General features: G+C 44.1%; 1 protein-coding gene and 1 long non-coding RNA gene across 5 annotated transcripts in view; one reads left to right on the top strand and one right to left on the bottom strand.

The window, feature by feature from the left end:
• VIT (vitrin) overlaps positions 1-14244 on the bottom strand; it is a 79526-nt gene that overhangs the window by 53880 nt on the left and 11402 nt on the right. Inside the window, exons 1-2 of one of the 4 annotated variants that reach the window (XM_080408933.1) lie at positions 6943-7053; positions 6104-6180 (exon numbers count right to left, since the gene is read on the bottom strand). The gene's annotated coding sequence lies outside the window, so the exon portion shown is untranslated. Of the gene's footprint in view, positions 1-4796; positions 5921-6103; positions 7085-14244 lie in introns of those variants that run through there. The other 3 variants (XM_080408934.1, XM_080408935.1, XM_080408932.1) reach the window with 3 other exon arrangements.
• LOC308072297 lies at positions 870-3406 on the top strand. The gene is made up of 2 exons (XR_013931632.1): positions 870-971; positions 2230-3406. It is a non-coding gene; the product is annotated as an uncharacterized lncRNA (long non-coding RNA).

Here is a 14244-nt window from a genome sequence, read left to right as displayed (position 1 = left end):
GGCTTCTGAATCCCTAAAGGAACCTGGCAGGGAGATCAAGAAGCACACAGATGGCCACATCCAAACTTCCCTATAAACAAATGATTGTGGAGAAGTAAAAATTTCCACAGTTTTATGTACAAGCCTGGAGGTGCTGGAAATCCTCAGCTCATCCTGGTGGGGACATTAAAGGACTGCATGAAGCTACACAAATTCATTCAGAATTTCCCCAGTTATTTTGGCGCATGTAAAGCTGTCACTTGGCAATTAATGCATTTTTTCTCAGATGAATCCCACTGCTAGCTGAGAGACTGTTGGCTGCTGTGCTACATGTGTTACATTTACAAAGCTATTTTACAGGGTGACAGGCTGAAAACAGTCTGAAAATGGAAGTTGGTACTGTACTAAGAGTATTTTTTATATCTATGTCTATGGCATGACCTGTAGAATGAGATGCATTAAGGATAACTGATGCAGATGATGTTCTTAATGTGCCATTGACCTCTAAATGCACTCTGAAGCTCTGGAGATAAAGCAAAGGTAGGATGGACTTAATGGGTGCCAGAAAGCCAGTTCAGTCCTGACAATAAAACTTGTCCGGTTAAGAACTGCTTAAACCTAGATGATTTCAATGAAGCTGCTTCTGAAGGCAAACGTTTGGGATATATCCAGTCTGGGATATAAGCTATAGATTTGGGTGTTCTGCTTTAAAAAGGAAAGCAGAAGCTGCAGATGGTGTTATTTTTTTCTAATTAAAATACATTTTCATGAGAAATATTGCTGATTCCAGGTAATTGAGAAATTTTCTTTCTGATCAGCCCTTTCTGGGGTTTTTGGTTTTTGTTTTTTTGTTTTGTTTTTTTTTTTTTTTTTCCCAGGGGGCTCATGCGCTGAAAAATGAGTCTGAATAGGAAAGGTAGCCAAAGGCAACCCAGCGATGTCCTGCTGCAGAGGAGAGTGGAGATGCCAGCTCAGAGAAGGTGGTAAGAGAGGTGAGGGTGAGCGGGCTGCAGGGAGAGGGAGCAGGCCCTGCTCTCTGCTGGCGGGGCACTGGCAGAGGGTGTGGGAGCAGCCCTCAGACACCACTAAATGTACAGCTGCCCCAGCACAGTTTGGTACAAAATGTTTGCAGAGCTCAGAGCAAATACTTGGGTAGCTAACCCATGAGTGCCATGCTGTCAGGATTGCCCACTTCTGATACCTCCCAGTGTCTGCAAGGGTCAGATGCACAGAGGCTGCAGCCTCAGCTGGCCAGCATAGCTACCCATAGATGCCTTAGGAGCCTACGTAATTTCAGTAGATCCCCGACTTGTCTGTGGGCCACAGCACTGGAAGAAAAGCCCATCAGTAATACGTGCTCCTCTTCTCTCTGTAGCAAGTCCCTTCACATCCCACTTTTTGTGGCAGCTTGCTTTCCTCAGGGCGTTATCAGGAGCCAGGAAAAGGCAGCCTCGCTGCTCCCCTCCGCAGGGCTCGCAGCAGTGCCTGCAGCCCCTTGGTGTTGGGGGCTGAGAGGGCTCACAAGGGTGATGCAGGCTGGGGTGAGCCAGACAGTCCGAGTTTAATTTACTCATAGAGATACAATCTAAATGGCTACAGATTTTCTGGGCACTTCTGCACCTCTCCAGGCCTCTTCTGTGGCAGGGGGAGGCTGTGCTGCTGAGTAGCATTCATCCAAGTTTTCCAAGTGGGAAATGTGCAGCAAATAAAGGAACAGGGATGCAAAAGAATGGCAGCTGCTCTGGGACTGTTAGAGAGGCTCTTTTACAGGCCAATGAACAGTCAATTTGTAGTAAGACATTGTTTTCTAAACATAGCATAAAAACTGTTATCTTGCCTGGCTGGTCATTAGAAGAGAGATAATTATAGTCTCTGTGTGACAGCAGCCGAACAGGGGCTGCATTGTCCCAGGTCCCAGCTGAGCTCTAGCACAGGCACCCCAGGCCAGCAAGGGGACAAGGGGGCTCCTTGTGCCCTAGCAAGTTCAAAAGAGGAATTGAAGTGCTCTAAGTAGGTGTTAAGCACCTATTTCTCTCTCTGACTCTGGCCTAAAAAACTACACAGGAGAAAGGTGAGGAGGACAGACCTGTGGCTGCTGTAGCTGCATCCTCCCTGGCTTTATGTACCACACATACTATGACTATTATTTTTCTCTCCTTAAAAAAAACAAAAAACAAACAAACCAAAACCCACCCAAACTTCAATTTTGCATTTATTTTTGTTTTGTTCTGTGTTTCTGTTTTCCAACAGTGACCAATACGACCTGTATGATGGATGGGCTTTGAGAAGGAAGACTTGACAGCTGTTCAGTGTCCACTTTGGGAGCCCTGAATGAGAGGTCTAAGCCTCAGCTGGTGTTGCAGCATGCTGGAGGAGTCCTCAGAGCTTCAGGGGGCCAGAACATGCCCCAGGGCTGTCAGGAAATATTGGATTATTGCTTTTCACCCCCCCATCCAGAAAAGGTAGTGCCTCCCCACCCATCGCAATGGGCCAAGATGTGCCTCACTGCTCCGTGAGGGACTGTGTGCCCATGCCCATGCCATTCCCTCTGTACGGGGAGTTCATATTCATGAGTGCTGCAGCACTTTTTTCTAGGTGTTTAACCACAAGATGCTGGAGGAGGAACACAGTCATAGCTGCAGATAGCAAACTGAGCTATCACTTTAATTGCTTATTTCAGCCAGGTGCCCTAAATGACTTACCTATTATTATTTAGGAGACCTTTGGTAAAGTGGAGACTCGAACATGCATGTTCTGGGTTAGTACGTAAAGCTACTGGGCAGTTTTTTCTGTCTAGAGCTTTATTTGTGGCTCAGAGGTGAAAAGGAAAAAGTTAAAAACTCTCCAGGCAGAGCAGGTACAGTGAAGTCTTTGATGCCACTGTTATGTAAACTTGTGGTTTATTTTTAGCAATGTTTTCTAAAAAGCAATGGTCAGAACTAATAAATAATTCTGTTATTTCACATGAAGTAATTAACCTGTTTTTTTCAGCTTCTCTGTTCACACTGTGGCTCAGGCAGTCACCTTTTAGGTATATTCCAATTAATCAAGTTTGACAAAAAGGAGTGTGAAGATTATTTCCTACTACTACTACTTCTGTGGAAGGGAGTAAGTAACGGTGAAAAGGGAACACCTTGTTAATGTCTCCATGAAAGGAAAGACTTTGGTAGGATCTCATTCTTATTAGACACAAGAGAATCCACATGGGATAGTTTTCTTGCATCCCAAGTGTGAGGAAACCTGGTTTAGCTAGTAAAACTACTTGGCTCAACCTGCCAGTGGTTAGTCATGTGTAAAAATACTACTAGGGAGAGAAGTGTCTTACGTAAAGTAGTGAGCAACTTAAGAACGTAACAGTTCTACTACAGGTGGAAACACAAAGCAATATTCAGTTATAGTGGCAGGACAGCCAAGTTTTCTTTTTTTTTTTTTAAAATATTTCTTATGTCTTGAATAACAAAAAGACAGCAAGTCTTCTCTGTCATCCCAGTGAGAACAACCCCAGCAACTTCAAGGATTAGATAAAACATGCAAGCAAAATAAGTCTCTTTAAAATAAGATACTAATTTAATATTCCAAAAGTAACGTGCGTGTGTAATGCAGTTATTTTTGCTTGAGCTCCCTTTGCATCTCTGAAAGAGACCAGTCTTACAGCCGTGACTGTCATTCAAGTGATAAACTGAATAAAATCTGAGGAACATGGTACTACAGATACAGGAAAACACATTCTTTGAGCGTAGTTAAACACCAGGTGTTTTTAACTTTAGGATGTATATGGTAAAATACAAGCTATAAGTATATATGACTACATTGCTGTTCTCAGTCATGTGTATTTTAAAAGCTATCTAAACTACTTTTTCTTTGTGTGTGCTTGATTCTTTTTGGTGTTTTGTTCAAATTTTGGAGAGGTTAGAGGAAAAGGAGTGTTCTTCAGGGAGGATCTGCCTCTGTAACCTGCAATTTTTTTGCTCTGGATGAGGTGTATTTCCCATAAACTCTAGAAGCAAAATATTAAGTAGAGTTGAAAGTTTGCTCGGGGCATTTGGTTCATGTTTGTACTAGCCTGAGAGAAATTGCATTTTGAAGAGACTTACCGAGACTCTAATCTCTGCGCAGAGCTGAATGGCTGTGGCAGGCTTGACAATGCTATTCAGTTTTGGAGCCTCACCAGCAAAACAAGCACTCAGCACAAAGGGATACATAGCATCTAGGCTACTGTACTGGTCATACATCTGGATCTATCCCTCTAGCAAGGGAGTTCACACCGTAAGCATACATATCACTGGAATAATACCATTTTCCATTTTGTACCTTGGCGATTAGCATTCCCTAGTGTCAGATAGTGCTAATTAATGACACAACACACACCTTCCTATTGATCAAAGGAACAAAGACGAAGTCTTGAGGGCGAAACTGTTTTAAACCGAGGAACAAGTTGCATTGCCTATTACACACTATTTGAACAGTAGGCATATATACATCTATCGATGTGTGACTAATCTACACAATTCTTTATTAAATAGTTAAGCCCTTGCTGTTCATGCAGTGAGTATATGTGCCCACTTTAACAGCAGGGGTTTAATGCTTTTATAAATACCTAATGAAGTATATATAATTTAAAGTACAGTTTCATTTACATCTGTGTCTTCACTTTCTTAGGTCTTTGACCCTATGCACACAGCTGGAAGGCTAAACAAAAAACTATGTCCCTAGAGTTTCTTAGGAGTGAGTACATTTAACTATTAACAACAGGCAAAAAAACAACTCCCCCCTCTCCCCCATAAATAAATATAGCAGAGAAATGACATCAGAATTACCTTACTCGAGGTGTGCAACTTTCTATTCCTTTTCTCCACACAGTATGAAAGTGCTATTTTTTCCAAGCTTTTCTTTACCCCGAACTCCAGCCAACATTATTCTACAGCAGCAGAGGCAGGCAGCGGAGGGAGGCCTGGACACCTTTTCTCTTTCAGAGAGGAGCTAATCAAACATTCCCATCAAGCTCCCAGCTCTGTGAAAGGCACATTGCTCTCCCTCCCTCCCTCCCTCCCTCTGCTCCTCTCTCCCTCTCTGTCTCTCCCTCCCTCTGTCTCCCTCTCCCTCCCGCACACACAGACATACAGAGCTCCTTACACTGATATAGCAGCTGAATTAGGCGGTCCTATTTTAAATATATGTTCCCTCCCACATATTTTTGGTGGGATTTCTATGCTCCTTTTGCCCTAGCCTGTCAGTTATGTCCACTTTTCCTCTTTTGGGAAGTGAAGCTTTGCTCGGCTTTTGACCGAACTTTTTTCAGTCTCCCTGTGCAGTTCAGCATTGTAGTAAAAGAACTACAACTAGCAGCCGGGAGTAAACTACACAGCTTTAAAGATTATAAATACCAGATTAGTTAGGTGCAAGTCAGATTTAAAGAGGAAAAATAGCTTTTGAAGAGACAGGCGGTGATGCTTTTACTCATGTGAATAGCATCGTATTCCCTCAGCAGTTTCCCTGAAGTCAGAGGGTTAGTGACAGAGGGAGGCTGTGCGTCTGGGCGGAGGGATGTCCAAGTATGACAGGAGGGTTAGCACGGGTGTCTTTCTGATCAGCTGGGTACAGGAATTTGATCGTATGCTCTCAAAGACTCCTAAACCAGCACTCATTAGGTGTGACCTGGCCAAATGAGATACAAACAATGGCTGATTTTTATCCGTACACAGGTCTCCTAAAATTCTTGGGTAACTTGAAGAAGAAAATTTTGTCGAGGCAATCAAGACCACAGCATTTACAAGATTATTACAGAAAGGGCTGGCATCTTATTTAAGGATGCTGGAATGCAAACGGTAATCTGCAATTCCACTAGGTACTCAGAAGTCTGTAGATAACATATGCATGTGTAGATAACATATATGAGCGAACATACACTGTTTTATCTAAGATCATTATTGATGAAAAAAAATAATGTACTATTATCTAAGATCATTATTGATGAAAAAAAATAATGTACTATGAATACAGGAGATTGAGTTCAAAGGACACGTTGGAAAGACATGTAGTTCCTGCCTATTTCTGATCTAACAATCCCATAAATACATTTGGTTTAAGGGAAAGTGATTACCTGGGTTTAAGTGACATTGATTACCTGTTATTTGTGAATCTCTGCTTCAGCACTTAGGGAAACTGTAACAGCTCACTTGGAGAAGGATTTTTTACAAGGGCCTGTAGCAACAGAACAAGGGGGAATGGCTTTAAAATGGAAGAGGGTAGGTTTAGGTATAAGGAAGAATTTCTTTACTGTGAGGGTGGCGAGGCACCGGCACAGGTTGCCCAGAGCAGCTGTGGCTGCCCCATCCCTGGCAGCGTTCAAGGCCAGGCTGGATGGGGCTTGGAGCAGCCTGGGCTGGTGGGGGGTGTCCCTGCCCCTGGCAGGGGGGCTGGAACTAGGTGGTCTTTAAGGTCCCTTCCAACCCAACCTATTCCATGATTCTATCATCATTTCCTTATATCAATAACCAGTACAGTATCAAGAGTTTATCAAGAAGTCATGACTGTGTTACTAAGATACAATGATCCGTAATTAATTTGATTCTCTTAATACAGAAGTTCAGGCTTGCCATGGTAATCCCTTGTGAGGCAGAATGCAGTGGACTGGCAGAAAGTCTCTCCAAACAGCAAATCTGGTAGCATATCCACCTAGAAGACCTACAGAAAAGCACCCCAGAGTCTTATTAACTCAGGTTAACAGTTTCAGAATGTCATCACCCTTTTCGTAAGGCTATTGGAGTTTGTTTGTTCAGACAGTCATGGGCAAAAGACCGAAACCTTAGGACTGGAAGTTTGAAGGTACATAGGTGCTAGGGGGCAAACATCTAAATGTTGGAGTTTTGCTGCTAAGGGGTTGTGTGTTGTTTCCAGGTGCTAGTGGAAGGCTGAATTCCCCACAAGAACGCCTTACCTGCAGATGCTGATAGAAATACTCACAGGCAAAACGTCCTAAAGTTCAGCTTCTGGTGTCCACGTCAGCTCACTGAGGGATGTAGCTGTTGGCACCTGGAACGTGGTCGGCAAGGTGTTGAAGTAACAGCGACAGCGCCTACACAGAGGTCATGCTTCATTGTTGCTGCTGCAGGGTGGTAGTTTTACAAAAGAAAAAGCTGATAGATCTATTTCTCATTTTCCATGGACAAATTATCTAATTTGTGGGTAAAGTGTATCAAGGGCAAAGAGCCAGAGTGGACCTGGCAGGACTTAGCTCAAATGCGGTGGTGTGTGAACACAGCTCTATCTCTTCCACAAGCCCAGCAGCGGCCGCAGCCCACTCCACACTGCACCCACCTGAGCTCTCCCATCTTGGACCTCTTGGGGCTCGGGGTCAGGGATGCTGGCAGTGGGCTGGCATATATCTGCATCGCTGGCTGTGAGCTAACCTGGGATCTTGGAAACGAGCATCCCAGGAACTGCAGAGTAGAAACACTGAGTGGACAGAAAAAGCAAAACTATCTAGGTTTGTCATTATCCAGGGTATTCAGTCTCTTTTTACCGTGTGTAATGGAGAGCTGAAGAGTATCAAAACAAAACACTGAAGAGGGCACTGGCTGTCTCTTTTTATCACAACATTTCTGAGTGCCGCCGCCTCTGCTCTTTCCTGACAGAAGCAATTTCTCGCCACCCAAGAGCTGGCAATACAAAGTGCACGAGCAAGAGGTGAACCGTGTTGTGTGACTCCAATTCAGTGCTAGGATTTACCACAGGGAAAGATCTGTTCAGAAAAAAAGGTGACTGCGCCGTCAGGAAGCCGCTAATTTGAAGACAATAGGTATTGAACACAATTGTCTATAGGGGATGGGCAATGCTCCATATCTACATGTGCTCACGTCTCTCACCATTGCTTCTAGTTAGGGGCCTCCTCCACTTGAGTTTCCTGCTAACTGGTAGTACTGTTTGTGATGGTAGTTTGTAATTTTTACTATATTGTATTTTCATTTGCTCGTTAGTTAAAGCAGGATTTAGCAGGGCCCACTGAAAATATTATCAAATGAATGAATGCGCACTTAGGGCTGCTGACAAATTTCAGGGGGTATAGTCTTTACTGCTGTGTGACATAGATATGTACACATTACATACATACCCAGTAAGTAAGGCTGATGTGTATTACAGCCTCAGTTCACCACAGCAGCAGCAGCTCAGTAACTATCATCAGTAAAATATTTTAGTGAAATTGCTGCTTTATTCATTTCCATCTGGGCAGCACCCACACGCAGAGTAGCTTTGTTGCCACTGTACTATGGAGCCTGAAAGCAAAGGAACACAGACCTCTAACCTGTCCCCTGAAAGTCTTGAGGAAGCAGCTAACGAACAAGACCAGGGAGTCAAAACACTTTTGTTTCAAAGAGAGTTTGAGAAGGTTCTTCATTTTTGAGAAAAATTTAGAGACTGCGTTGAATTATGATCTACTTGGATGTTACCTTCACTCTTGAAGATAAAAGGGCAGAAAGAGGGAGATATTATATGTGTAAGCATTGTCAGCACAGACAGAGGAGATAATCTGGCCAAGACTCAGTATGAAGGTTTGGTGTTTTCAAACAGAGTTAGCAGCAGACCTGGAAGACCAGACACTTGCTGATGGACCTTAGTCACAGACCCTTAAATAAATCTTCATTTTGAGATATCTGTCATGCAGAACTTTCAAGGCACAGTTTTTGTTTAAAAACATTGCCTTGGGTAACAGCAGGGTAAAGGCTATGTTGGTAACAGCTGAAAATCTGACTTCACTGAAAGGAAGCTCACCACACTTGATCTAATCCTCATTACAATCTGAATTCAACATTTTTTAACAAAGCTTTTGCTTATAATATAACTAGTGGGCTTACATGTTTCAGCCGACACAAAGATGTAAGATCCCTTGTGTTTCCCTCCATCTGCATGCAGTGACGCACAAGTAAATGAAACAGAGGAAACCTCATCTCTTTGGAAATGGCGAATAAATTCAGGTGCTCTGAGTGTGATGCTCACCAGCTGGCATGGCCCCTGCGCCGAGGGCAGGCAATGACATGACCGAACACAACTGTTAGAGCACCATCAGAGGTAGGTGTAGTTTACTCAGGTATCCAAATTCAGTCCAAGTTCATTACTGACTTGGCCCATAATCTTTTGATGCTAGCTGGCCTTTCTGTAGTGATTTACATGAATAGGCCAAACTTTTGTAGAAAAAGGAGAAGAGAAAGCTTTTACCACGTAGTAGGTCAATGTCTAAGGAAAAGCTGACGGGGGTGGCTTCAAAGGCTGTAAATTTCTGTGCAAAGTGATGATGGGTACACACGTCCTGTGGACCAGATGTGTGCTGCAGCACAACCCATCCTGCTCATCACCTCAACACTCGGGAGGGACTGACTCCTGGCTCCACCAGTGTAGGCATAGGCAAAGCAAGTCATCTTCTTCTATGTTACAGAACAAGATGTGCCTGCAAAATACTTAAAGAAATCTGAACTTTGGCTGGGAGATCTTTAGGGGGAAAGCTCAGTGTCTCTCACACACCGGGTCTTTGTCCCACTCGTGGGACCCAAGGTGGACACTGCTTTTCTGGCATGGGGCGGCGGGCCATGCTTTTAAAACCATGAGATCATTTGCTCTGCAGGTTGCAAGTAGGAAATGTATAAGGAATCAAAGTGATCTAGGGCTGAGCTAACTGGCTTGTGATCATTACCCAGAAACTGTTCAATGTATCTTCTCAGCTGACCACCGCAGGCTTAGCAAGCCAGTACTATGAACTCCTGACTCTGCATATAAGGACAGAAAGCGCAGACAAATTAAGTGATTTCTGCAAGATCACACGTAGCTATGTCACATCTAATCCCATCCAAGTGCTTAAACAGAAAGGAACAAGTTTTCTGCTCTCAATTACCCTCAAGCCTTTTCCAACAAATACTAGCACAGGCATCAGAGAGCAAAATCTTCCTCAAGTTGTAAGAGTCCAACATGGCTCTGTCCAAAGGCAGTGTGGTTGCACATGTTAGTGTTAACTCCTAACAAGTGGCAGTGGAGTTCAATTTCTGCCGTTCGCAAACTCTGTGAAATCAAATATTAACTTATGTATTATTAACCTTAAGGTAATCTGTGCTTGAAAACAATTTATACATGAAGAAAACAAGGCATGTTGAGAACACAGTAGAAAGTTTAAAGTATAATTGGGGTGGCAAGGCAACGAGAGGGTTAACATTGTTTGGCTTTGGCTGCTTAAAGCACTTACATCTAAATTGACCTCATATAAATGAAATAACCAATGTCCTGGAAGGCTTATATAAAATACACTGATGTGTTTGTCTTGTGTTCGAGAAAGGTATGGAGGCTGAATTATGTATGCTGTAGCTGTTGCCAGCATCAGAAACTTCTTTAAATAATTAGAGCAACTGGGTAGCCAAGCATCTATTTTTTCTTTTTATGAATGAGGAGACCTCATGGGCCAAATGAATGGATAATGCTGGCATGCTTGGCTTAAATGGATGGATACCAAACTTACACCGTGTAAATTTGACCCACTGGGTGTTTCTCAGTGAAGATGGCAATGGCCATGTTTCCTGAGACTGTAGAGAAGCTGGGCTTTGTCAGTAAGCCCCAAGTCCCCGTTTCATTTGTTCTCCCCACAGGGAAAAGAGGGATAAAAGGTGACAAAATAAGCCTTTTCAGGTTTGCCAGGAGGCAATGTTCAAGTGAGAGCTGATAAGCCCCTTGCCCTGGATCTCCTGCAGAGTATGGTGTGGGAATGGGGTCTGCCTGGGAGCCTGCTGTCCCAGCTGGGCAGGCTCAAAAATGAGGGTTCATAGTGGGAAATGGGAAAAGAGACCCTTTTCTGTGACTGATACATGGAGAGCTTGAGCCTTTCACTGAGAAGTGACCATTTTAACGAGTGGATTTTAATTGTATTTTTTTCTGTAAGTTCTGGGCAGTCACTTTTGGAAACTTTTGACCTCGTCTGCCTCTATAATAATCAAAAGACATAAAGAAAAGTGTACTCGGGCTTGAGAAGAGAATCTAATAAGGCATTTGAGCAAACGCAGAAGTTACTAGTATCTATGAAGAGTGTTTGTATACTCTGAGAGCGATTCAATGTGTAGTGCATTAGCTGTGGGCATGCAGGCAATGCTAGTTAGGGCCAACAAGTCATCTGGGTTTTCTTATAGATCTTGGACTGCAGCAGAAAGCAGCGATGCTCAGGTATTGCTTTCCTCTAATTGTTTCGAGATACATTGCTGTAGGAAAAAAGAAAACAGATGGAGGATGCACTTGCACTTGAAATACAACAGCGAGCTATCATGGGCATCAGGAAGTCCTCATTATTTTTGCCATGAGGCTGAATCTACCCATATCTCCTATGCCCCATATTCCCGATGCCAGATTTAGAACAGAGCTGCCACAAATGCTGTGTTGAAACATAAATGAAGCAAACAGTAAATGCAAGGCTGGAACAGCCTCCGTCACACTTGGGATGAGGAAATTACAAGGGTGGATGCTTGGGAGAAGTTTGCTCTGTTCATAGCCACAGGTCTTTGAATCTTAAGGAGTGTAACCAGCTTTAAAAGTTATGATGTTGTAGAGGTGGACTGTGACATTTGCAACCCTACAGTCCACTATCAGAAACCAAGAGGCTGCCACAATGGAAATCAATTTTAAGAACTGGTTTTTGGCAGAACTTGCAGTTATTGCAAACAAGAATGAATGGTGACTGAACAGAACTGGGTCTGTAGGAAGCGCAGCATATGGATTTTGTTCTTCTCGAATCCAGTGTAGGTGGGGATTGAGTCTTCCCAGGATGTGGGATATATTTCATTGCTGTACGACCTCATGTAAAACCTGATTGATTCATCAGCATAAAGCTCCTTGTATGAGAAGTAAAGTCATCTTTTTAGGAAAGTACTCTTTGTTAATTGAAAGTTTCAGCAGTGCTGGATTCAGTGCTGAAATCTGCAGCTGAGGACCACAGCTTTCAGGAAATACAAATGGCTTTTTCAGCGTACTTTCCCTATCTGCGTACTTCCAGTGTGAGCCAGGTGCTATCACTGCCACTGTGAATTCAGTTTGCCAAGAATACCGGGTCTCACTCTGGATCCCAGTGCCCCTGACATTGGCAGTAAAGCTCAACTATTCACTGCAAATCAGGCCTGGAAAATGTAAACCCAGTAACAGCCTTCTGTCTGTTCTTCCTGACTATTTTCCCGATGTGTTTTCTGTTTATGCTCTGTAGGGCATCAGGTGTCAGAGCAAGTAGGTGATGCCAGTAAAAGCCACTTCACAGTAGAGACCTCATGGCTGCCTCCCAGCAACTGAATGCATCCCCTCTGTGGTGCCCTTATCCTTGTCTTCTCCAGCTTTGGCTCTCGGCACTGAAGTCTGTTCAAAATGCAGGTTTTTTCTGGAGGCAACACGCAGAAATCAGAGTGCTGCTCTGGCAAGCAGAAGTGTCCAAACATGCAGCGGGGCCAGAACTACCAGTGCGTTTAATGGGTGGATTAATGTTTTTTCTTTACTGGTATGTATCTTTCAAAATGTATTTGCCAGAGTTCATGAAAAGCCTCCCTGCATGTGCCCCTGTGCACAGGCTCACCGTGTAAGGGCTTACATTGCTCTCTCCCAGTCAAGCCACCGCGGCTTGGCCCCCCTTTAGGGTCTCCTTGCCCACTGTTCCTGTAGAGACCCGTGTGCCTCCAGCGAGGCAAAATTTCCAGGAGGGATCCAGCTGGTAGAGGGGGAACGGAGTTGCATACCCAAGTGCCTGTGTAGGAATGGGGGATCCCAGCATGGGGTGGGAATACACAGGGTCCCCCAAACTCCTGTGTGGTGCTGCACCTGTATAAACCTCTCTTTGTGTGGATCCAGGTGCTGGCAACACCTTCCTTGGAGGATGATATGCATTGCAGAGATGGACTGTCCCGTGTTTCAGCAAGGTTGAGTTTAGTTGGAAGGAAAGGAGAGAGACTGTAGGGTCCTGGTGCTGGGGGCTGGCAGAGTGGGGGAAGGCAGTGAGGAAGCGGGAGAGGAAAATCGGGGTGCTGCTGGAGGAATGGGGCAGGGGGAAGGTGCTGGGGAGCGCACCTGTGAGCCCTGTGATGTGGATACAAGGAGGGTGTAGAGTGGTGCAAGGGCCTCCCTGGGCACGCAGACCCCAGTGGACTGGCAGAAATGCCGGCATTTGCTCTTCTCCTCATCCCTGTCCTGTCCCTCTCCTCCTCTCACTTCCAGTGGGATGGGAGAGATGGTGTTTCTGGTGTTCAGCTGGTTGCCACCAAGGTGCCCATTGTCCTGTGAAAGTATTGAAGCTCCAGGCTACTGTCAGTCACTAAAAGGCATTCAGAAACTTAATTCTGCTGCGTGTGAGCCAGCCCGATGTTGGAAACAGTGCTGTCCACCCAGGGCAAGTGAGGTGGCAGCAGCTGTGCCACTGCAGGGGACTGCGGGGCAGGGCTGCAGGCAGGACACCCACACCCCTTCCTCCTGCTCAGGATAACTGGGATTCAGCTTCTATTGGAATACGCATGCAAATGGGTCAGGGTTGGGGGGTGCAGGCTGTGAAGAACTGCTATGACCATTTTTACTCCTCATTTCCACCATTTCATCCAAGCATCAAGTTGTCTGGGGCATTTCCAGCCATACAGAGCAATGAGATGTACCCTAAGGGACGAAAGATGTAGACACAAGGTTCTGCAGTGCAGTAGCCTGTATCTATACTTTCTCAGGATTCATTTCCACTTTAAAAAGCAGAAAACAGACCATGCATAAACATCACTCCACACTTCAGCAATTCAATTAAAAATAAACTCAGTAATATAGAAATATAATAGCAAAGGAAAGACATCTTTTTTCTGTGATGCCTTGAAGGCCCACAGGAAGATCCAGTGCAATTTTAAATCCTTTTCTGAAATCAAACCTCGAGAAGAAATGCTGCTATTTTGTTACATTTAAAAAAAAAAAAAAGAAGAACTCTTCAAATCTTATTAGAAAAATAAATCTCTAAGCTCTATCCCTTGCTTCCGGTGCCACAGCCATATATCATAAGGTGAGCTCTGCATTTTGATCCCCAATTAAGTAAATTACTTCTAATAAATTGCTTAGTCACAAGCACAGTTAAGCTGGAAATACCATTTGTATTCTTATAATTGCCAGCATTAAATCTCCATAAGAATTGTAAGAGGAAAGCCTCTACATTTTATGCTTGCTAACTCCTCAGGGTGTTTTATGTCATGGAAAATACTGTAAATGCTTTCAAACTACTTTAATAATTGACATTTTCCA

Source organism: Falco punctatus, assembly GCF_963210335.1.
Source record: "Falco punctatus genome assembly, chromosome: 12".
Classification (NCBI taxonomy): domain Eukaryota; kingdom Metazoa; phylum Chordata; class Aves; order Falconiformes; family Falconidae; genus Falco; species Falco punctatus.
The sequence above is the reverse complement of the archived record's forward strand: the minus strand, read 5'-3'. Positions and strand labels throughout refer to the sequence as shown.